Genomic DNA, 23,895 nt, shown 5'->3' with positions numbered 1-23,895 from the left:
GTTGCCAGACCAGGAACCAATATAGGGCAGTAAGCACATGGATGATGGCTGAATGGGACTTGCTGTGAGTTAGGATATAGCATGCGGTTTTGAATGATTTCATGTTTGTGAAGGGTGAAAGATGGGAGATGCCCCCATCCCCATTATATTTTGTTCATACAGAACTTTGAGGTCAGATGAGAATCAATTTTTTACATCAAAGTACTTACAGATAAACTTTGAGATTCTGCACTCTATTTCCTTGCTTCTCAAAAGCTGGTTTCATGCTGAAGCAAATTTAGAGAGGGCACACTGTAAATAAGAACAACAACTTGCATTTTTATAGAACTTTCGATGTAGAAAAATATCCCAAGGCCCTTCACCAAAAATGGGCCAGATTCACTGTGGCATCTATTTGATTTCACCAAGCCCAGCTCTCTGTAAAATTCACTATATAGCAACTGGCACCTGCTCACCCTGTTGTACACTGATGCCTGTATCTATGCAGCATGCATGGACATTCATGAGAGAAGACAACTGACCTGCTTAGAGCCAGCAATTGAAGTAGGACGGCATCACTCAATCCTGATAATGACAGTGAGCCTTCCTCTCCAAAGATGACATGAAAAGAATGCGTCTATAGTCACACTATTGTGGAATTCACTTACAAAAGGCAAATAAGAGCAATTTAGTCCAGACAAAAGGGCACCATTCTCCAAAATTTGGCACCAATAAGTTATCCAGACTGGGATGGCACAATGCCATGAAATCATAACCTCACATGACCTGTTCTGACCTGCAGTTGGCTGAATTTTCTTGATTAACTCACAGGTCCCCATCAACCTCTTTCCTTCACTTTCAATTGACAGGTGAGTCATTTCTGTTTGCAGACTGGCAGGTTAGAATATCATCTGAAGTATCATTTTGCATGATTATATCTCGTGTAATCAAAATATATACGGTGCCAAGCTTACAATTAAATTATTGGCATCAATGATCTCAAATTGTCTTCATCTAAAGGGATTTTATTTGTATGACTATTGATGACAGAAATACGTAAATGATATTAGACACAGCAGTTGAAGAACCGCCATCTTTGATTTAATTATACAGTCCCTTTTCAAAAGACTAACGTGGTTATCCCTTAAAGGGATTGACCTAATTGACTTTTCTTTTTGACAGTCTGGATTGTGGATTAGTGGGAAGCCTGATTATTCATGGTGATGGCACAGGATGCCTTTAATCCCATAGATGACCCAATTTTAATCAATTGGGCCTTTAGCTACAGACAGCAGCTTAGCTGCTGATGTTTGAAGAGACCTGTCTGTTTCCGAGCAAGTAGGAACCCTGCCTCCAAATCATTCCCAGATGTAGAGCTGAGGAATTAGGATCGTTGATTCTAGTGGGGATTTCAATTGTGGTCTGTTTAGAGAAACAAGGCAAATTTAGAAAAGATACAAGCCTCAAATCTACACTGGCAAAAAATCAGTGCTAACGACTGAAAACAGACATGTCACTAGTGATCTCGTGCCAAATTCAGCATAAAAGGTCAGGAATATCCCTATGGCAATTCTAGCCCATGACCTATTTGATCAGTTAGGGATTAACTCTTGATGGACAGGGAATTGTGGGCTGGGTGTTCAATTTAAATGCCAAAATACAGCAGGAGACAGTGCATTAGAATTTTCACACCATAGTAACTACAAGATTGCACCTGAAATTTCCACAGATCCACAACAGGGTCTAATAGTCAATTGTCAATGCCACCAGGTTGGGTAACCCTGAAATCAAAGTTGCATAGGGGAGGTGGAGCTAGGGTAAGCAAGTTTAGTGGGCAATGTACAGATGGGAAACTCAGATGAGACAGCATGACCTAGTTTAATAAATTACAGGAGTAATGACATGACGGGCCAAAGGGTTGAACTGTGAGCATCCATTTACATAATGAAAGCAGACACAGTTCACAAGTTGACAGCTGCAGTTAGCTTCAGGCACTGGCTTTCTCCCATCACTGGACAATAGAATTTGACCCAGTTTGGTCAGGGCCCTTGTGATACAAATTTACAAATTACAAACAGCCTATGGATGGCTTCAGATACATATAGCTGTCCTTTGGAATGTCTCCATCTGTTAGTCTGGAATACTGGTGACAAGATAGAGATGCTCTGTATGCTTGTGGGGGAAGATTTCAATTGTTTGCTATTCACTGCAAAATCATAAACGTGACTGTCACCTATATCCATTATTTCAATATCAAAAGCAAACAGTGAAAATCATCCCCCTCAATACCACCCCCTGCCACCCCCCACCACTCCCTGGCCCCTCCCTTGTTGATCAGAGGCTCCAGGCTGACAATTAAGAGTAGTATTTTGGGAGTGCTCTGCTGTCGTCAGTGGTCTTTCAGATGAGATGTTAAACCGAGGCCCCAACTGCCCTCTCAGGCAGACTTGAAAGATCCCATGGCACTATTTTTGAAGAGAAGGGAAATTGAACTATTGTATTGACTAATATTTATCCCTCAACCACCCTCATGAAAGCAGATTATCTGGTCTTTATCCCATTGCTTTTTGTGGGACATTGCTGTAAGCAATTTTGCTGCAACATTCCCTATGTTACAACAGTGATGATGTTTCAAACGTATTTCATCCATTGCAACGCCCTTTGGGACATCCTGAAGTCATGAAATGCACTATATAAATGCAGGGTTTTTTCCCTTCTTTTCTCTATAATCAGTCTTTTACAAGACTGTTCCAAAACACAATGCCTCCACGGGAGTGCAACGTTATGAAAAATCAATCTAAATTCAGCTTGGTTGAGAAATGGCTAAAATATCAATAGGAGAAATTGCTGCAATTATTTAAGGCAACAGCATCACCATGGGAACGTTGCTGTACACCATAGATAGGGTAAGGTGATTTGGAACAACAAAATATCCTGGATTCTACATTCACCCCACATGCAATGCTGCATTGTACAAAATACTCCTTATGAGCCAGGGGCTACAGCAATAATTCATGCACCCTAACCTTGGTAAAACAGAAAATGATGTACTGATGTCAACTGGAGTGCAAATAGTTCCTAGAAAGACCACTGACACCGCTGTGTACCAGTCAATGCCACCTTGATTTGCCACTGTCACTTTTAATGCTTAAAGATAAACGTGGCAAACACACTACTTTCACAGTTTGGACTGCAGCAGGCACAGTTATGTCAATGGCTTTCAGCATGGTGGCTAAACATTAGTGATGGGCAGTTCTGTTGGCTAGCCCTTCCCTATAAGTATTCAGTTTTACAGGCAATAGTTAAATCAACATAAAGTGAGGGGGCAGGACTTTACGTCTTGCAGGTGGGCATGCGCTGTGCCCGACCAATCGGGCGTAAAATAGTGCGCGATGACTTCGGGCAAGCGTCCAGCCTTACATTTGGCAGGTGGGAAAATCAACCAGGTGGCCTTCTGATTTTTTAGCAAACCCCATCCAGGGGCGGGATAAGTTTCCCACAATTAAATAAAAAATAAATATAAATCTTTGGGCAGAATTTTTTTATTCTGTTAATGTTGTTGTGAGTGATTCCCATGCCGGGACATTTTTTTCAGATTTAAAAAATGTTTATTTTTGATTTAAAAATTCTTCAGCTCCCTGAGGCAGCTGCTTGCCTTCAGAGGGCTTTCAGTGTGTGCAGCCCCGCGCATGCGCAGGCGTTTGAGCTCACCCTCCTCCTGCACCCCTCCCCTGACAGCGCTGAGCTTCTCAGCGCGCCTTTCACTCAGGCTGGTCATTAATTGACCAGCCAACGCAAAATGGCAGTCATGGGCCGTCCATGGGCAGCAGGCTGTTTCCGGGCTACTCCCAGGCCGGCCCACCGCGCTCGCCCATCGACCCGAGAGGGGGAGATTTCATTAGATTTTCTAAGTGGAAATAGTGGGTAGCACATCAACATTCATAAGAAAAAACATATGCCTATCCAGTTCCAATTCAACCGATGACATCCGGAAAGGTGGCTGGAGTGCCAGCCTGTCTCGGACAATATGTCCTTTTATTATAAGCACAATAGGCCCTGCGGTGCACAAGAGGCCAGACTGCCATTTTGGGAGACCTGCAGCTAAGACCAAAAAAGGAGCAGAACCAGGGGGTTTAAATTTACTTTTGTGGGGTCCAGAGGAGCAGGAGTGCCCTTGCAGACACAGCAGGAATAACTTGGGCTGCCAGCCCCCACACCCCCTCCTGGACCTACTTTAGCTGTTGCTCAGCCAGTTTCTGGGTCGGTCAATTTTGCACAGGTCCAAAATTAGCCAGTTGTAGCTGGCAGCCACAACCTGCCAATGTCAAGGTAACAAGACAGGGCTACGGGGTGCAGGGGGGGAAGCAAAGTCAGCTCCACACCGACCCACTCCACAGCCATAACAAAAACCAAGTGGGACTTGCGCCTCACACTAGGGAGGAAGTCCCATCCTCTGGAGCTGCCAGACAATCCAATCGCCCAGCAGCTCCATCAGTCCCAGGAGCACCAAGAGCATGTTAGTGGCCACTGGCAGGAGTGGAGGAAGAGGGAACAGATCCCTGAAGACGGTAAATCCAGGATCTTGGGCAGGGAGGGTCTCGACAAGTCAGGGAGGAGGGCAGGGAGGTGGTAGGGGGAGATTGGGTTTAAGGCTGCAGGGGGTTAGGAAGAAAGGGGGGCTGCCCCCCTAATCCACAAAGGGCAGCTCCCATAGATTGAAATCCGCCCCCCTTCCTTCCCACCCTTTGATGAATGTAGCTAAAAGATTGGGCTGCCCAGTCCCGCCTGTGGGCAGCATATTATCAGGGTCACTTGGCTTGGTCGCAAGCCTAATTGACTTTTGATTACCTATTTAAATATGGTGGATGGGTTGCCGATTTGAGCACCAACATACCCCCACCCCACCCTACCCCCCAACAGTATTATGGGGGTGAGCTTGGGAGTGAGTTGGAAGGTGATGGAGTGGGCACACGCCCGGCAGGAGCATGGAAAATGCAGCCCTTAGCCTTCAAATGGACCCGGCCTCCCATTGACACCACTGGGCAGCCAGCTAGTGTGTTCTGAAAGATTGGTTGGGATGTTTAACAATCCACAAACACAAGTATTCCACACTAAAGCTAAAATCTACTCAATAGCTTTGCAAAGCACCTTAATACATAAAAGTTGCACTGCAACCATTCTTTAGTCCTTGCATTAATTAGCTCTGAGGAGTTGGCTGTCCTTCATTTTCACTTTATGGAGTCATCGCAAAGAGAACTTAGCAGCTTAATAGCCTGGGTCCAATCTGCTGCTGTTTTTACCTACTTATCAGAAGCCCTTGAATTTGAACTCTTCAGCTTCTGGGAACTGCATCAAAAATGTAAAATCTAGATTTACACAAATGCTCATCCCTAACAAGTTGCCATTATTTAGACTATTCAGCAACTGTTTGGGGATAACTATTACAGTTTCCTGGAATTGGTTCTTTGTATAATATTAATTGAGTATCATGGACTTGGTCTACTCAAAGTAGGTGGCAATTTTTTTTTTAAATGGCACTTTCAGCGCCTTGCTGAATCTGTATTTGATTTGTAATATGCAATATGAGAGCATGATTATTAAAAGAATAATTCTATACATTTTACTTGAAGGATGTTTTATTAAATTAAAGCCATGTTCTTTTTTGTTTAATTGGTCAGTAAACCTGAAGCAGATTTTTTTTTTAAAATGGAATCCTATCCACTTAGACAAATGCAGAGGAATTTGTTTTGTTTAAACCCGTAATCAACAAAGTATCATTTAACTCTGACTACAAAAAAAGCTACTGAATTCTCAGAGGAAGTACTACTAACTTTAATCTCATGCCAAACATATTGTACTTTATTCAAAGTTCATGCCTGCAGAGGCTGGCATGCCACATGATTGGCATGCTGCACTTCCATGGACTATTGCCAATAGATCTCTTTCATTTTTTTTAATGTATATGTATCTAAAATACATTTTAACTCATGATTGCTTGCCATTTAAATTTCTGGCTACAAGAACAAAATGACTCTATCAATTCTAAGCACTTGAGGCACCATTAACGTTTAGTGCTCAGGTTTTGTAACAGCAAATATGTCAAAGGCCCACAGAGCACTCAGAGAGTTTGTTGGTTAATTCATTCAATCCAAAAATTCTGTAAGTGTGATAAGATTTATTTCAAACCCGAGACTGAATATTTGATACAAACGTAAGTGCCTGAAAATGGCCGTCTTCAAGACATGTTCCACACGACAACTCCGAATTCTGTGCTCTTTCCTTTGTCCTTCCTCTGGACAATTGTAACATTCTCTGGAGTTGGTTTTGTACTGGAGTTAGTTTGGAAACAACTCAGTGTCTGGATTCCCACCTGCATCTACCCACTTCCACTTTACATCTTAGGCAAGACTAATAATATTGGATGAATCCCAGGGTGCAGTTTCCAGTCATTTGCTGCAATCCACGAGATGTATCCTCATGACGAAATACAAAGAGCAGAAAACACCAACAGCACCTGTCATACAAGTTGGATGGGAGAGCCTGTCTGTGCTTCAATTCAAATTCATTCTGCTATTTTGCTGATGTAGCTGCACAAGGTCATTAGTTTTCTTCAGTTTTGCTGGAGTGAATTAGGCACACCTAAGAAAAAAAAGAGAGACTTGCATTTATTTAGTGCCTTTCACAACATCAGAATGTCCCAAAGTGCTTTACAACCAATGAAGTACTTTTGAAGCATAGTCCCTGTTGTAATGTGGGAAAAGCAGCAGCCAATTTGCACACATCAAGCTTCCACAAACAGCGTTGAAATAGCTGCCCAGAGCAATGCTTTTGGTATTGGTTGAGGGATACATGTTGGCCACAGCCACCAGGTGAATTCCCTTCCCCTTCTTCAAAATAATGTCATGGGGTCTTCATGTCAACCTGAAAATGCAGATACTTCATCCCAAAGATGGCTCATCTGACAGTGCAGCACTCCCTCAGTACTGTACTGTGCTTCTGAGCCCAGATTCCAGCTCAAGATGCTGGACTGGCACTTGAATCCACAGCTTTCTGACGCAGAGGCAGGAATGCCACCACTGCAATTGATACCAATAGCAACTACATGTGATATATACACATGACATATTATATTTATATATATATATATATACACCTCTCAAAGAACAAGCACTAAAGGTAGTATTTCATTGGGTGTAGTATAAAACTTAGATTTCCCCATCCTTTCTCACCAAGCACATTCACTCAGTTCCCCTTTCCCTCTGTCTCCAAACATGTCCATGTGTATTCCCCCAATGCTATCTTTCAATGTGGAGAAATGTGCATCTAGTCTCATTCCCTAACAGACACACTCTGCCTGCTTTCAGGCTACAGGAAGATATTTGATGAGTGAAGCCCCTCTATCCCCTTACCAGACACAATACTATTTCATTATGATTCATTAATAAAGACAATGGATGAACTTCACTAATGTGTCACAGGACATGTCCCAAGAGCTGTAAAGTTTATTACAATTTTCACTTAAGCGGAAAAGTAATTTCCTCAACAGTTTGTTCTTGAAATTTTCTTTTCATCTTGAATGCAAACCCTTATACATATAAGTAATAATAGCTATCAACACCTGCTTTCGTGGTAGGTACACTGGAATTATCACTCAAACTGGCTGTGATTCTGAAAGCTGCTGACATGCCATTCTACCAAATGAATTCCTTACATTCTAACCACGTACTTGAGGGGACTGTGGAGAATAGGCGGTTAATTTGTTTCTCTTCCAATTTCTTCTTTGCTGCCCACGGTACCCAATAATATTGCATCCTTTCTAATTTTCCATATAGAAACATAGGGCTGAATTCTCCCCCCATCGGCTGGGGGTGGAGGGGGGGGGGTGCGCGGTGGGGGCGGGGAGTTGAAGGGTGGGCGCGTACAGGCATGCTTCTAATCGGCGCCCCCAATCGGAGGCGCGCCGCCATTTCATGTGGATGGGCCCAGCATGATGTCCACACAGAAGCCTCAGGGAGATCGGCAGTAAATGTCAGAAAGATAAAAATAGAAAAATAAAATTTTCCTAACAGGTCCCCTCGTGTGACAATGTTTTTGATTTTGATTTTGCTGCGCTCCTGCCTTCCTGAAAATTTAAATGGGGCATGGTGACGGCGGGAATTACCCCCGACATCACTACTCCTCATTTTACGCGTTGGCAAGCGGACCCTGCCCCCCCGCTCGCCAACGCATAAAATCCTGCCCATAGAAACATGGTAAATAGGAGGAGCAGTAGGTCATTTGGCCCTTCAAGCCTGCGCTGCCATTCAATTTGATCATGGTTGATCCTCTGTCTCAATGCCATACTTCTGCTCTCTCCCCATACCCCTTGACACCTTTAGGGTCTAGAAATCGATTTCCTTCTTAAATATATTCAGTGACTTGACCTCCACTGCTCTCTGTGGTAGAGAATTCCATATGTTCACCACCCTCTGAGTGAAGAGGTTTTCCCTCATCACAGTGCTAAATGGCCTACTCCATATCCTGAGACGGTGGCCACTTGGGCAGAATTTTCTGCTCGTCAGGCGGGCTCAATGGGGGCAGTTGGGAGCAGTCGGGAAACTGACTATCGCCCACGATTGGGGCCAGGCTGCGATTTCACGCTAGTGGGCCGATTAAGGCCCGCCCAGCATGGAATGTGTGCTTCAGCGCTCAGCGTTGCCTGTGTGGGGGTGGGAGGGAGGAGGGCAAGCAGGGAACTTCACGCGTGCATGCAAGTGAGCGCAGGAAAAGCTCCCTGAGACACAGAGCTGCCTCAGGGAGATTAACTTAAAAAAATTAAAAGTAAAGCACTTTAAGATGTTAAAAAACATGTCCCCTCACCTGACTCTGTCACATTAGCAGGGACATGTTAGAAATTAGCTGGAATTTTTTTTTTTTAAATGATGGATCGAAACCTCAACCCGCCCATGGATGAGGTTTCGCAAAAAATGCAGGGGCCTCTTGGTCTTTTCACCTGCCCGCCAAACATAAGGCCTTAATAACCGTTAATGGCCTTAATAGGCCTTTTAATCATTGGCGGGCGCGCACAGGAGTTGGCAGCGCGCCCACCCACCAATCGAAATATGGTGCAAGTGCACGATGACGTCGGGCATCATCACACATCATCTTACACTCGTTCGGGTTGGGCGTGCACCGACTCGACAAGCAGAAAATTCTGCTCTTGTTCTAGACCCCATAGACAGAGGAAATATCATCTCTGCATCCAGTCTGTCCAACCCTGTCAGAATTTTATATGTATCAATGAGATCCCCTTTCATTCTTCTGAACCCCAGTGCACTCAGGCCTGGTCAACCCAATCACTGCTCAAACACCAATTCTGCCATCTCAGGAATTAGTCTGGTGAACCTTCACTGTACCGTCTCTATGGCAATTATTTCCTTTCTTAGGTAAGGAGACCAAAACGGCACACAATACTCCAGGTGTGGTCTCACCAAGGTCCTGTCCAGCTGCAGTAAGACATCCTTGCTCCTGTATTCAAGACCTCTCGCAATGAAGGCCAACATATCATTTGCCTTCTTAACTGCTTGCTGCATCTACACGCTTGCTTTCAGTGGTTGGTGTACATGGGCACCCAGGTCCCTTTGTACATCAGCATTTACATCACCACTTAAATAATACCCTGCCATTCTGCTTTTCCTACTGAAGTGGATAACTTCACACTTATCCACATTACACTGCATTTGCCATATATTTGCCCACTCACTCAACCTCTCTAAATCGCCTTCAAGCCTCTTAACATCTCCCTCACCACTCACAATCCCACTTAGTTTTGTGACATCAGCAAACTTGGAAATATTATGTTTAGTTCCCTTATCCAAATCATTGATATATATTATGAATAGCAGGGCCTCATGAAACACATATTATACTTGGAGTAGTACAGGGGAAGAAATAAACATGGGACACTCCTAAGAGCTAAAATACAGACTCTAGACCACAAGGCATAATAAGTACCCCTTCTCCTTTAGTTTTACTACAGGCCTTGCACTTGAACAGTATATTTAAATAGCATTTTCTCTCACCCCAGTGAGCGATATACTAGGAGGCATGAGATCACAATCCTATGACAGAGGGCTAGGGGTTTGTGATTGTGGGAGTGTTCAGTATACCTCTTTATATAAAAGTGAAATATACCTTTCTGAGCTACAAATACTGCACAAAATATGAGATCCAATGCAAGTAAGGTACATCTAACTGAATTTGTTCCATTTGAAGCAGCTGACGTTGAGCCTGGCATATTTGCAGTGTAATGATGGTTGTAATAAATGCTTCAACTTGGAGAAGGACTAGCTACAACTAATATGCTAATTTCAAAGAGGGGAGGAATTAACTTACTCTAGATGGACTGCTTAGCAATATTAAGACACAAAGTTTACCCAAGTTTCATAAACTTTTTAATATTGATTCATGTTTTTCCAGGGCTTTTGTAATTTGTTATCTAGTGTTTGGCTATTTGTGTTTACTGTTCCGTATCTTTGAAAGCTATTGGTCATTGACAGGTTTTGTTCAATTGTGCAACAAACCCTTTTCCATCTTCCTTCGCCTCAGTTTAGGCTGAACAAGAAGAGCGAGTATTTGTTTTGGTTTGCCTCGAGGGGCAGAATTTTACGCCTTGCAGGCGGGCGCGCACCCAATCCAATCGGGCGTAAAATAGAGCGAGAAGCTGTCGGGTGAGCGTCCAGACATCATCCCACAGACGATCAATCTTCAGGTCGGCTGATGCACGTGGGTGTCAGAGCTGCGTCCACCATCAATTAAGAGGCCACTTAAGGCCATTAAAAACCCAATTGAACATGATTTTACGTTGCCCATGCGATTTTTCGCTCGACGCAGGGGCAAAACGGGCAGGCGGGCAATCCACATTTTGCAAAACCTCAACCAAGGGCAGGATAAAAGAGTCAGCAGCATTGCCAGTGTGAGTAGTGAGGAGTTTAGGAGATAGTTTGCTACTGGTTGTTTATTTGAATTTGACAAAAACAAAATTTATCTCATTTTGACAACCCAAAAAAATTAACATCACTTCTCTGGTCTTCATTCCCAGGCCAGTAAACATAAACAAAACATTACTCAACAGAAGATCAACCATAACCAGTCCCCCTTGTGCTCATGGTGACTTAAACTTACATTAGCGGGTGCCACGTCTTGGTGTTCTCCCTGACCCCACCATCTTGCTGGCACCAGCATTGGAGGCAGCCTGCTGCCTCTGCTGTCTTGTTGGCCTTGATGACCTTGGCGGTCGTCCTCTGGACAGTGGAGCCTGCAGTGGCCCCACCTGGGAGGGACGGCCAGTGTCATGGTTGGCATCTGCCCAGTTATCGCAGCTTCATTAGATGCCACAGTCACTGGCAGAGGAGCAGAGGAGCTGCTACCTTCATCCAGAGCACACTGAGAGGAGCCTGCAGAGAAGGCAAGCAGCTCGTGCACCAACGTAAGGTTGCTCTGGACCTCCCACCCTGCTCGCCATTGATGGACAGGCACCTAGCTGGGATATTGGGTACTTTGTCCATCTTCCACACTGACACTGACTCCCTGAGGTCATTGCCTGTCTGAAGGCTTGCAGGTGGAGCTCAACCCCAGGAACCCCTGACGAAGCTCCTGGAGCTGCCAGACCATGAGAGTCGCCACTCTCTCAATGGAGGAGGCAGTGCACTCAGCCATGAGGGTCAACACAGCGCTCATGCTCCACATGGACTCCTCCACAACAGAGACTATGGCACGCATACTCTTATGGATCTCTGTCAGATCATCCCACACATCCCGCTGGACATCCAGCATCTGATGCCTACTGAACAACTCCAGAGGCTCATCATCTGCCTTCGACTGAGCATCGTCCTGGTCTCCAGTAGTCCTCCGACTGCCAGCGCCCCGGATACTCTCTGCCTCCACCTGCTCCTCAAGTGAGTGTGGTGCCCTCACCGCTGTGCTCTGACATTCTAGCTGAGGATCTAACGCCCACCGAGGTGCTAGTATCTGTGCTAGTGCCTGGTTCAGAGAGCAGGTGCAGCTGAAGCCCAGTGATCCTCTGGCATCAGGGTGGCCCTTTGGGGTCCTGCGATTGGGTCAGTGCTAGCGAATCTAAGGGAGAACAACATGTCATTAGTTTAAGTCATCACACTGCCACTGCGCATACCACCCTGGTGAGACAATGGAGATCTGCATTATGGTGCCATTGTCTTTCAATGATCAATGGGGAATCCAGTTTTGAGGCTCTCATCAATGAAGAGACTACAGGAGAATGTTTGAACCATCCAAACTCTCACCTCTGTGCACTGCACTCTTAACTTCGTCTGACACCCCAGCCTCTCCACGGCCAGCTGACTGAGGTGTGTGGTGCCTCTCCAGCTCCAAGGGATCCTGCTCAAATCTTGTAAGGATTACTGGGTTTGGGGGGGCCTCTGCCTGTCCGCGACCTCTCAATATTGTTATAGGTCATCTTCTCCTGAAAGTACAGAGGAGCATGATTAGTCCACTCTCTACCTGCAGCGTCATTGCAGCCTGGCCAACCCCAGCTGAGGAGCACCTCGCAGGGCACATACGAGTCGTGGCCCTCGAGCTGCAAGGGACTTAGTCCAAGCAGCCAGGCTCACCCCCTTGGCCAGCTCCGGTATCATTGACCATTGGCACTCAGACTTTAACACCCCTGAGCTCCATGAGAGATAGCCAGACCTTAACACTTCACCACACTGATCCATGCCAACGTGGTGCACACCCTTCCCAAATGCAGCAGGTCGTTAAGCCTTTTGTGGCACTGCACCCATGTGCGCCACACAACATCATGGCTGCTGACTGGGCTGCTACCTCCTCACAAGTTCTTTTCATTTGTGCGGTGGCCTCCTCCTTCCATCTCTGCAGATAAAGGTGTCTCTCCTGGCAGCCATCTCCTCCAGGAGGACCACAAGGTACTCATCATAAATCCTGGTGGGGGGTTGGGGGGTGGTGGAGGGGGGGCTGAGTACACACCCAACCTGCCCTCCCGCCTGACTTGATGCCATAATTTTCAGTGTTCATAACACAGAAGATATGTTCTTCCCTGGCAGCCTTCAAGGAACGCCTGTGCCGCTTTTTAACCGACAGGTCCTTACCCACCCTTTCCCGACCATTGGGAGGGCGCGTTTCACGTTGGGTGGGCCTGAATTGGCCCGCCAGCATGAAATCACGGTCGGGGGCTGATCGCGGGCGGTGGCCCGTTTCCTGACTGGTCGTGGTCCCACCAATCGCGACCGCCCACCAAGGGTAAAATCCAGGCCAAGGTTTCTTTAGTGAATCACACTCTTCATCAGATGGTCAAATGAACAGAGGCTGCTGAAAACACTGCATCAGTATTCAATTTTATGGTTAAACTTTTTTTGTGTCTGCCAAATTTGAAGGATTATTGAAGTTTTTATATGTTTATTGTTTTGTTACAAGTCTCTACTTGTGAGACCTCAAAAATCCTTTTACTGTAATCCAGTGGCACCAGCTCTGTTTGCTCTTCTTTCTGTTTAATTTTACTTCTAAGGGAGAATTATTTGTAAGTTTGAGCCTAAAATATAGAGTCACTTCTTCATCGTTTGAACAGGATCAGTCCTGTATTTCTAGTATTCACCATAAGACAAAGTGGGCCTCTTGTTCTCCCAGGGCATGCCAACTTCTATAGTGCAGAAGAAGGCCATTCGGTCAGTGTGTCTGTGCTGGTTCTTTGCAGAACAATCCAAAACTAATTCCACAGCCCTGCTTTCTCCTCATGGCACAGTATCTTCATCGGCTCCAACTGTTTATCTCGTGCCCTACCCCCATCCCCAGCCATAAACCATAGAAATGATCTTGGCCTTAACTACACCCCCTAGTAAAGTAGTTTCAAATTGCACATAATGTCATGTTCTGTTGATGGGGGCTTAGCTATAGCTGTCCCCTTTGTGCTGGTCCCAAGAAAAATATTCTGCCACACAACTCGATAAGATCTGAAAATGGCATTGGGGTTGCAGTGTGTGATTAACCTGTGCAGTACACAAACTTCATGCTGCGTGCTCACAATAAATGATTGCAGCATGCAGCCATGTTAAATACTCTGTTGAGTGGCTGCATGTCTGAGCAATGGGTGAAAAATTGTGAGAGGCCAGCACGAGTTCAAGCTAGCTGTGAGTCTGAAAACCAGCCTGCACTTCTTAAAGGGAAGTGCATTCTACCTGAAATAGGCACTTGAACTTATGGCATAAGAGAGATTGAACAAGAAGAATTATGGTACAACATGGGAGGGAGCGGGATCTAAGATATTCCAACACTGCTCTGCAATGCAGTGGAAGCCTTGACGGGGAGAAAGAGTGAAGCTATTCATCTGCAGGGGGCAGGAGGCCTCCAAACAAAACTCTCATCAGGCAGTGGGATCAGATAGATGTGGTAGTCAATACAAGGAATCCAGACTTAAGGACCCAAATGCAGTGCCACAAGTGATCACACAAGTGATCAAGGGCAGTAAATGCATCTTCAAATACCATATCCCACCAACAACCCCACTAGCTTCAAAGCACCAAAACCCCATCACTACTAACATTAAATATCAATCACAACTCATATCTAAAATTCATAGCTTCACCTCACCTTTGTACGCTTAGAACTGCTGCAAGCCTCACTACCACATTACAGAGTTTACAGCAGAATATTTTTACTTGTGGCCATCACAAAGGAGGCAAGCTAACCTTGACAACCACATCTCCCAAACACATTGCACCACACTCACTAACACACTCCTGTCTCTCTTGCAGGAAAAGGTGGCACATAACTGCAGATTGTGAGCTTAACAGGCAGAGGGCAAGCACGGGGAGACTGTGCTGGCTACCATTATGGCGGCCATGATTGAGGCCTTGACCAGTGATAGGACTGAAGCCGTTGAAGATGACCTTATGCTCATGCCTAATCCTCCTTCTCACCTCCTATTTCCCTCATATCGCACAATCTCTTCTGATTTACAAACTGCAGATGGTGTAAGTTTGCACTTTTTGTCTTGTCATCCTACCCTCACAACTCTATCCTTGTGTCTTTCTCCTTTTAGATACCCAAGAAATATAACTTGTCTAAGTGGATTAAAGGAAGGATCTCCACTTAATGAGTGGCCTGCAGCCAGGACTGCACAACAAGGGTAGCACAGACACCAATTTGCCTTGTGGTGAGGTTGCACATGATTCCTGCTGCAGAGTACTCAGCTGAGGACTTAAATGGGATGGCTACAGAAAAAGGCTGAAGCTTACGCACATTGAGATGCTTAGTGCATTGGCTAACTCACCGGAAAGCATATAGTCAATGTCAAGGAGCATGGAGGAGTCTGGCACCAGCTTGGCTCAGGGCTTACTGCAAAGCTTAGAAGCCATCCTTTCCAGTCTTCAAACGGTAGCCAACTCCATGAAAACACTTGCACACTCAACCACAGCGCAGTGTCCGATGGGCAATGTGATGTCTCAGCCTACATTGCAAAACAAACAGAAGCCTCACAAAATCTGTGTGCTGTAATAGAAGCACCTCTTGTGCCACACAAGCTCAGACTGCTGCCATTATAGCTGTGGATGCCAATGCACAAAGGGGCTTGCAGTGTGTCATAGCAATGCAGGAATCTGTCCTCCAATACATTACTAGGGTTACTGAAAAAAGACCTACAATCAAAGCTATTCAGCTTGCATTCTGCATAGTTAGAGTACACATTCCCTGTACCCTGTTAATACATTCACCAAAATAATGTCCAGCATGGGCAGTGGCAGAAGTGTGCGCATGCACCGTGAATGCCATTTTCAACCCAAACAGGCACACATTTGTACCAAAATTATAGGTGCTATGCAACAAAATCTTGCTGTTTCTGAATGCATCTGAATCGTTACAAGTATCTTATAATTTCTAACTTGCAGCTGTTAAGGCTTAGCCTCTAAGGGTTCATGAATATTAAAGAAATCTCTCAAGCAACATCTGCCCAGCAAACATCACCTTCGTTGCACTATGACTGTCATACATGCTCTTAACAGGAAACACTGCAGCAGCACACCAAACACTCCACATGACTTGCCAACCACAGTATAAGCCATAACTCAGTTGGTATCACTCTCCGCTCTGAGTCAGAAGATTTTGTCACTCCAGAGGCTTGAGCGCAAAATCTAAGCTGACATTTGAAGGCTGTACCACACTGTTGGAGGTGCTGTCCTAAAGGTGAAACATTGAACCAAGGCCCTGCCTGCTCTCTCTCAGGTAGACAATTTTGAAGATGAACAGCAGTGTTCTCCCAGATATCCTGGTCAGTATGTATTCCTCAGCCATCATCAGAAAAACAGGTGATCTGATCATATCACATTGCTACTTGTGAAAGCTAAAAATTGGCTGCTATGTTTCCTACATTATGTGATCCTGTTGGTGGAAAGATCGAAAAGTAGAGAACACCAATTTAAGGTGATTGGCAAAAGAAGCAACAGTGACATGAAGAAAAACCTTTCATGCAGCAAGTGATTTGGATCTGGAGCTTGGTGGAGACACTGTCAGTTGTGGCTTTTAAAAGAGAATTCAACAATTATCTGAAGAGGTATAATTTGCAGGGCTATGGGGAAAAGGCGAGGAAGTGGGATTAGAAGACTTGTTCTTACAAAGAGTTGGCATGGACATGACAGGCCGAATGGCCTCCTTCTGTGCTGATTACAACATCAGTTGGATGCAATTGGCTATAAAGCGCTTTGGGATATCAAGATGTCATGAAGATGGCAAAATCAATGCAAGACAGTTCCCTCTATTTCCCACCATAAAAAGGACAGGGGTAACAGTGTTTTGGGAACATCATTCCCTCTGAGACACACACCATTCTGACTTGGATGTATATTAGTATTCCTTCATACTCACTAGTTCAGTATTCTGACATCATTGAAAGGGTAGCGTCACCAGAAACACTGCAACAGTTCAAAGAGCAATCCCACCATTGCAAGGATGAGCAATAAATGGAGCTTTGCCAACATATCCCCAAAACAAAATATTAAATAAAATTAACGGTACTATTCAGCCCAACAGGTTTATATATGCTCCAGTAAACCTCCTCCCACTCTGTGTCATCTAACCTTGCCAGTATAATCTTCTTTTCCTTTCCCCCACATATTCTTATCTAGCTTCTCCTTAAATAAGGGAATTAAAATTAAAATTAGGGGTTGCCTTTTTAGGACAGACACGAGGATAAATGTTTTCTCTCAGGGGGTTGTGCGATTCTGGAACTCTCTGCCTCAGAAAGTGGTTGAGGCGGGGTCATTGAATATTTTTAAGGCAGAGTTAGATAAATGCTTGGTAGGCAAGGGAATCAAAGGTTATCGGGGATAGATGGGAATGTGGAATTCGAAACACTAACAGATCAGCCATGGTCTTATTGAATGGTAGAGCAGGCTCGAGGGGCCTAATGGCCTACTTCTGCTCCTAGTTCGTGTGTTCATATGTTTGTATATTCATAAATACATCTATTCAATTCACCTCAACTGCTTGTCATAGCACATTCCACATTCTAACCATTTCCTGGGTAAAGAAGTTTCTCCCGAATTCCTTATTGGATTTAGCATTGAGTTTTTATGGCCCCTAGTATTTGAATCTCCTACATCTCTATGCCTACCCTATTGAACACATCACCATTGTAAAGACCTCTATCAGGTCATCTCTCAGCCTTCTCTTTTCTAGAGAAAAGAACCTCAGCCTGTTCAATCTTTCCCGATAGTCAAGCCCTTGCAGTTCTATTAACATCCTTGTAAATCTTTACTGCACCTTCACTAATGTCTCTATTTACATTTAATAATATGGAAACCAGTGTTCTAACAGTATCACATGGTCCACCTCTGACACTTCCCTTCCCTTCCTTGACCTCTCTGTCTCAATCTCTGGTGATAGACTGTCCACCAATATCCATTACAGGCCTACCGACTCCCACAGCTACCTCGACTACAACTCCTCACACACCGCTTCCTGTAAGGACTCCATCCCATTCTCTCAGTTCCTTCGCCTCCGTCGCATCTGTTCCGATGATGCTACCTTCAAAAACAGTTCCTCTGACATGTCCTCCTTCTTCCTTAACCGAGGTTTTCCACCCACGGTGGTTGACAGGGCCCTCAACTGTGTCCGGCCCATCTCCCGTGCATCCGCCCTCAGACCTTCTTCTCCCTCCCAGAAACATGATAGGGTCCCACTTGTCCTCACTTATCACCCCACCAGCCTTCACATTCAAAGGATCATCCTCTGCCATTTCCGCCAACTCCAGCACGATGCCACAACCAAACACATCTTCCCTTCACCCCCCGGCGGCATTCCACAGGGATTGTTCCCTCTGGGACACCCTGGTCCACTCCTCCATCACCTCCTACACCTCAACCCCCTCCCACGGCACCATCCCATGCAACCGCAGAAGGTGCAACACCTGTCCCTTTACTACCCCTCTCCTCACCATCCAAGGGCCCAAACACTCCTTTCAAGTGAAGCAGCATTTCACTTGCACTTCCCTCAATTTAGTCTACTGCATTCATTGCTCCCAATGCGGTTTCCTTTACACTGGAGAGACCAAACGCAGACTGGGTGACCGCTTTGTAGTACACCTTCAGTCTGTCTGCATGCATTACCCAGACCTCCCTGTCGCTGGCTATTTCAACACTCCACCCTGTTTCCATGCCCACATGTCCGTCCTTGGCTTGCTGCATTGTTCCAGTGAAGCTCACGCAAACTGGACGATCAGCACCTCATCTTCTGACTAGGCACTTTACAGCCTTCCGGACTGAATATTGAATTCAACAATTTTAGATCATGAACTCTCTCCTCCAGCCCCACCCCCTTTCCAATCCCCCCTCCTTTTTTTCCAAAAATTTATATAGATTTTTCTTTTCCCAACTATTTCCATTATTTTTAAATGTATTTCCATCCACTGTTTTATCTCTACCTTTTAGCCTTTTTCAATTCCTTCACGCCACCCCACCCCCACTAGGGCTATCTGTACCTTGCTTGTCCTGCTTTCTACCCTTAATTAGCACATTCTTGAGATAATATCACCACCTTAAACACCTCTTTGTCCTTTTGTCTGTGACATCTTTTGGTTATCTCCACCTATCACTGACCCTCCATCCAACTCTACTTGTCCCACCCTCCCCTTAAACCAGTTTATATTTCACCTCTCTTCTATTTTTACATATTTCTGTTGAAGGGTCATTCGGACTCGAAATATTAACTGTGCTCCTGTCCGCAGATGCTGCCAGACCTGCTGAGTTTTTCCAGGTATTTTTGTTTTTGTTTTGGATTTCCAGCATCTGCAGTTTTTTGCTTTAATTCTAACAGTATGGTTTATATACGTTAAATGTGATTTCCCTGCTTCCAGAAATAAATCCCAAAGTTTGCTTTGCTTTTTTAACAGTCTTAGTAGCCTCTATCACTACTTTTAGTGATCTGTATCCCTAGATCCCTTTGCTCTTCTCCACTTACCAGTTCTTTGAGGCAATGCTACAATTATGTCATTGGTTCAATTTGCTACTCTTCTATTTGTACTCTTGGCAGAAAACATTGTGGTTTACTTCGAAAAAACATTGTGGTATGTTACTTACCAATGGCTGTATACCAGAAATCAATAGTCCTGCATCTCCAAATAAATCATTCCTTATCAGCATGGCAGATGCAACCTGCATTTCCATGGTGACCCTGTTTGTGCAAATTTTAAAATTCATTGCTCTGTTGAATTTCCTCCAGTTTAGCCCTCTGGATTAATGACTTTGATCATTACTTGACAATTTCAGCAATGGTTTGCTCACTTGAAGAATGAAATGAGCAAGTAATCTCATAGTCGGCCAGCCTTCGGTCAAGAAGGCTAATGAGGTCTCATTGAATGAATATTGTGTCATCTGTAGGACAGCACCGCTGCCTGTGCGGCACTCACTCAGTGCTACGCTGAAGTCTCATCCTGTGTTAGATACTCAAATCTGTAGTGGAGTTTGACTTTTTCATTCCGAGGTAAGCATAGAGGAGTTCTCTTACTGTCCTGGTCAGTATTTAAGCAACATTGCTGAAACATTGTCTGGTCATTATCAGATTGTTGTTTGTGGGAAGTTGATGTGTGCGAATTGGCTGCTGCATTCAGAAATACTTCATTGGCTGTAAAGTGCTTTGGGACAGCCTCAGGTTCTGACAGCTGCTGTATGATACCATATAAAAGCAACTTCTTTCTTTGTTCTTTCATTCCCAAATGAACATATGCTAACATGTTAATGGGCTGAATTTTCCTGCTCTCACTGAGATGGATTTGGAGGCGGGACTGGGAGCAAAATTATAGGTTCTCACATTGAGACGATTCATTGACACGTTCCCACATCCAAGCAATTTTGCTGCAGGTGGTGTCTGACTGGCTGCAGCTACCTGTCTAGCAGAGGCATGTAACTAATTTGGCTCAATTAAGTGCCCCCTTGGGAGTAAAGCAGCAACATTGCCAGAATCTTTCCAACGACGGGGAGTGCTAGGAGTGGGTCCAGGATGTCACAGAGCAGCTGCAGGGCATTCTTCTGGGGGAGGGTGATCAGCCAGAGGTTGTGGTCCACATTGGTGGGTACCAATGACTTAGGTAGGAAAGGGGATGAGGTCCTGCAAGCAGGTTTCAGGGAGCCAGGAACGAGATTGAAATGCAGGACCGCTAAAGCAGTAATCTCAGGATTACTCCCAGTCCCATGGGCTAGTGAATATAGGAATAGAAGCATTGAGCGATTAAACATGTAGCTGGACAGCTGGTGCAGGAGGGAGGGTGTCAGATTTCTGAGGCATTGGGACTGGTTCTGGGGTAGATGGGACCTGTACAAGCAGGACCGTCTACACCTGAATAGGACTGGGACGGATATCCTCGCAGGGAAATTTGCTAGTGTTGTTGAGGGGGTTTAAACTAGGTTGGCAGGGGGTTGGGAACTTGAAGGCAAATTCAGAGCAGGGAACAGGAGATGGAGAATTAGTGAGTGACTCTGAAGCCAGAAGAAGCACAGGATAAAAAGTGTACAGCAGAGGAATTTGGCAGTGTTAAAACATATATATGTTAATGCAAGGAATATAACAAGTAAAGCCAATGAGCTGAGGGCACAGATAGGCACATGGCAGCACAATGTCATCACTGTAATGGAAATTTGGCTTAAAGAGGTGCAAAAATGGCAGCTCAACATCCCTGGATAAAAAGTTTTCAGACAGGATTGGGAGGGGGATTAAATGGTTGGAGGATAGCATTATTGGTTAAAAAATCTATACAGCTGTAAGGAGGGATGATATGCCAAATTAGGCCATATGGGTTGAACTCAGAAATAAAAAAGGGGTAGCCACACTGCTAGGAGTGTACTATAGACCCCAAATAATGTAAGGGAGTTAGAAGAGCAAATACAAATGCAAATTTCTGAGTGCAAAAACAGTAGGGCAGTAATCATTTGGGGCTTCAACTATACTAATATCAATTGGGATACAAACAGCATGAAGGGCACAGAGCGTGCAAAATTCTTGAACTGCATGCAAGAGAACTTTTTCACCCAGCACGTAACAAGCCGAATGAAAGGGGACGCAATTCTAGATTTAGTCTCAAGAAATGAAGCTGGGCAAGTGGATGAAGTATCAGTGGGGGATCATTTTGGAGATAGTGACCATAATATAGTTACATTTAGCATCATTATGGAAAAGGACAAAGGAGTAAAAGTTCAAAATTAGGGGAAGACAAATTTAACAAAGCTGATCATGTGAGCTGGCGAGAGTGTACTGGAATACAACTACAAGAAGGGAAAACGGTGTCAACTCAGTGGGAGGCATTTAAAAGCGAGATTCTAGGGTCACAGTGTAAACATGTACCCACAAAAAAATAGGGTAGTACTGCCAAATCTAGAGCCCCCTGGTTATCCAGGAGCATACAGGGTAAGATAAAGCAGAAGAAAGCTTATGACAGTCACAAAAAGCTTAATATTACAGAAAGTCCAAAGGAGTGTAGAAAGTGCAGGGTCATAGAGTCATAGATGTCTACAGCACAGAAAAAGGCCCTTTGGCCCATTGAGTCTGCGCCGGTCAAACAAGTACCTAACTATTCTACTTCCATTTTCCAGCACCAGGCCCTTAGCCTTGTATGCCATAGCATTACAAGTGCACATCCAAATACTTAAATGTTATGAGGGTTTCTGCCTCTATCACCCTTTCAGGAAGCAAGTTCCAGATTCCCACCACCCTCTGGGTGAAAAGATTCTTCCTCACATCCCCTCTAAACCTCCTGCCCCTTACCTTAAATCTATGCCCCCTGGTTATTGATCCCTCCACCAAGGGGAAATGTTCCTTCCTGTCTACCCTATCTATGCCCCTCATAATTTTATACACCTCAATCATGTCCCCCCTCACTCTCCTCTGCTCCAGGGAAAATAACCCCAGTCTATCCAACCTCTCCTCATAACTAAAGCTCACCAGCCCAGACAACATCCTGGTAAATCTCTGCACTCTCTCTAGGGGTGAAGTAAAAATGGAAATTAGGAAAGCAAAGAGAGGATATGAAAAATTATTGGCAGGTAAAATCAAAGAAAATCCAAAGATGTTTTACCAGTACATTAAGAGCAAGAGAATAACTAAGGAAAGGATAGGGCCTATTGGAGATGTGTCTGGGAATTTGTGCATTGATGCAGAAGGTGTGGGCAGGCTTCTCGATGAGTACTTTGTCTCTGTCTTCACTAAGGAGAGGGATGGTGCAGACATTCTAGTTAAAGAGGAGGAGTGTGAAATATTACATACAATAAGCATAATGAGAGAGGAAGTGCTGGAACAACTGCCATCCTTGGAGGTGGATAAATCACCAGGGCTGGATGGATTGTATTGGTTAAAGGAAGCCAGGAAGGAAATAGCGGATGCTCTAATGATCATTTTCTAATCCTCACTAGATACAGGCGAGGCACCAGAGGATTGGAGGTTTGCAAACGTTGTACCATTATTTAAAAAGGGTGCGAGGGGTAGGCCAGAAAATGATATGCCAGTCAGTCTGACTTCAGTGGTGGGCACATTATTGGAATCAATTCTGAGAGACAGGATAAACTGTCACTTAGAAAGGCACGGATTGATCAGGGATGGTCAGCATAGTGGAAGGTCATGTCTTACTAACCTACTCAAATTTTTTGAGGAAGTAACAAGGAGGATTGATGAAAGTAGTGTAGTGGATGCTGTCTAAATGGATTTAAGTAAGGTATTTAACAAGGTCCAACATGGCAGACTGGTCAGAAAAGTGAGATTCCATCGGATACAGGGAAAAGTGGTGAGTTGGATCCAGAATTGGCTCAGTGACAGGAAACAAAGGGTAATGGTCGATGGATGATTTTGTGAATGGAAAACGGTTTCCGGTGGCATTCCACAGGGCTCAGTGTTGGGGTCCTTGCTGTTTGTTGTATATATTAATGATTTGGACGTAAATGTGGGAGACATGATTGGGAAATTTACAGATGACACAAAAATAGGCTGTGTAGTTGACAGTGAAGAGGGTAGCTGCTGTCTCCAAAATGATATCAATGGTTTGGTTGAGTGAGCGGAAAAGTGGCAAATGGAATTCAATCCAGTAAAGTGTGAGATAATGCGTTTGTGGAGGACAAACAAAGCGAGGGAATACTCAATAAATGTCAGGATATTGAGAGGGGTTGAGGAAGTGAGAGACCATGGAGTGTATGTCCACTGGTCCCTGAAGGTGGCAGGATAGGTGGATAAGGTGGTAAAGAAAGCATATGGAATGCTTTCCTTTATTGGACGAGGTATTAAATACAAAAGCAGGATTGTAATGATGGAACTGTATAAAAGGCTGGTTGGGCCACAGATGGAATTTTGTGTGCAATTCTGGTCACGACATTACACAAAGAACATAATGGCTCTGGAGAGAGTACAGAGGAGATTTACAAG

General features: G+C 44.7%; 1 long non-coding RNA gene across 1 annotated transcript in view; it reads right to left on the bottom strand.

The window, feature by feature from the left end:
* Positions 1-6,139: 6,139 nt before the first annotated feature.
* Positions 6,140-23,895, bottom strand: part of LOC121276272 — a 136,271-nt gene continuing 118,515 nt past the window's right edge. The window contains exon 4 of the long non-coding RNA XR_005942636.1: positions 6,140-6,618. This is a non-coding gene — a long non-coding RNA (uncharacterized LOC121276272). The remainder of the gene's footprint in view (positions 6,619-23,895) is intronic.

Source organism: Carcharodon carcharias, chromosome 3 (assembly GCF_017639515.1).
Source record: "Carcharodon carcharias isolate sCarCar2 chromosome 3, sCarCar2.pri, whole genome shotgun sequence".
Taxonomy (NCBI): domain Eukaryota; kingdom Metazoa; phylum Chordata; class Chondrichthyes; order Lamniformes; family Lamnidae; genus Carcharodon; species Carcharodon carcharias.
This window is presented reverse-complemented; position numbering and strand designations above follow the sequence as displayed.